We start from the raw sequence: 1,850 nt of genomic DNA on the forward strand, positions 1-1,850 counted from the left end.
TGAGCTGAAATAAATAAATAAGGGGCTGGGGAAGACATTGGGGTACCCCTGAGGCTGGCAGAGAGGAGAGCGGGACTCAGATGCACTCATGGCCATCCCCACTCTGCCCTGCAAAAACCACAGTGTGTTGGCCCAAATCCTGTGGTTTTGGACCATTTGCAATGTTAGTGCTTTAAATGCAGAAAAGGGGTTGGTACTGGTGGTGGCAGAGGCAGAGGGACAGGCTGGGGGCGCAGCCGATTGATGCTCTGGTGCGTCGGCTTGCGGTCAGTTGGGGTGAATTGGTCATTTTTGTGCTCAAAAGATGTACCATACAACCTTTTCCATATCCAGTAGAAGACTCTCCCACTGAGCAGTCCACATCCTGATAAATGGCAAAGAAAGATTAGTTTGTGGGATTAAGGTAATTTTTTAATGTTATTATGAAAAGTCATAGACTTTGGCGTACATCGACTATCTCATGTCAACTTGAGCCCAACACCTTGTGTTACAAGTGTAAACGAAGTAGCTGTAATCAACAACCAAAACCATTTGATCCTTGGCATCAAGGCCATTCACAGAAATAGTAATTATTTAGCTAATACAGTTCAATGTGAAATAATTGTTTGGAATCAAATGATTTTCTGTAGCGAAGAGGCCAGCTGGGGAGCAAGCAATCTAGTAATAAAATATACTGTCTCCTAATGCAGCGCAAGGCTGTATGTACAGCCAGGCAGTTAGGTGTGATGCAGGACCACAAAAAGATGGAGAAAGAGAGAAGTGTTTGGCTAATGGTTTCAAACCCCTTCTGCCGGGGTCCATGTGTGTCCCATCTGCCACCTCCTCCTCTGGCACATCGGCCCAGACAATGCTGGGCTCAAAAAAAAAAAAGCAAAAAAAAGGGGGGAAAAGGAAGGAAGGAGAAGTTCCTGCGTTGGCTGCCTCCTCCCCGTTTGCCGGGTCTGGGGCTGCCTCTGCACACAGACAGGGCCGTGTCAACAGTGAGGCGAGGGTGACATTTCCCTCTCTCTCAATTACACGGGAGCTGTTCATGGCCGGTGTAAAACACACACCACGTTCTTGCAAGATTCATTGTCCTGGGGTCAGCTGGAACTTATTGTCCTTGTTGCCTTGGAACAAGACAAAACTGACATCTGTAAGATTTGCTGTTAAATAATCCAAACCAGGAGTGGGACAGAGCCACGCAGAGAAATGGAAACGTTTGGGTGCCTTGGTAGAAAATCAGTAATTTAGATACAAAGCCCTGATGCTCACCGGCCTGGCACACCCTTAGTTTGCTATTGATTGCTTCTCCTAACATTTAACTTCATCCTTTAAATACTGCATATACTGGAAGTTTCAAAATCAGTGCTTGCCTGCTAATCTTTCCCCGGTATAAATAAATTAAACATTAAATGGAAATAATCTTTGGATTTCCAGCTATCTTTCTTTGGATTTGCCTCCCGGTTTAGTGCTGCCACCAGTTCTTCTTTCCCACCAAAATGCATTCGCAGTGATGTACGTACCAGATGAGACCAAGCTGTAAACCCATTTTTAAAAATTACACCTCAAATTTGGCAGACACCTGAGGCAGTACGTTAAAAACAATTTGAACAAGAAAAATATTTGGGATGAAGAAAATCTTATGCGTTTCACAACCAGCGCCAACCCAACAGGCTCCCCTCCGGAGTCCTGCTTGCAGGTAGAAAAGCCACTCGGACTCACTCAGAGAGCACTCCCCGAATGAGCTGCTGATAAATCTAATCCTGAAGGATTGGAAATGAGGTAAAAGAAATTTTGATGAAAATTATGTACATGTACTTTGACAAGCTCATAAACACTGCAGCCATGATAAGTTTTCTTATTTTTTT

Source organism: Pygoscelis adeliae, unplaced genomic scaffold (genome assembly GCF_000699105.1).
Source record: "Pygoscelis adeliae isolate BGI_AS28 unplaced genomic scaffold, ASM69910v1 Scaffold4, whole genome shotgun sequence".
NCBI lineage: Eukaryota > Metazoa > Chordata > Aves > Sphenisciformes > Spheniscidae > Pygoscelis > Pygoscelis adeliae.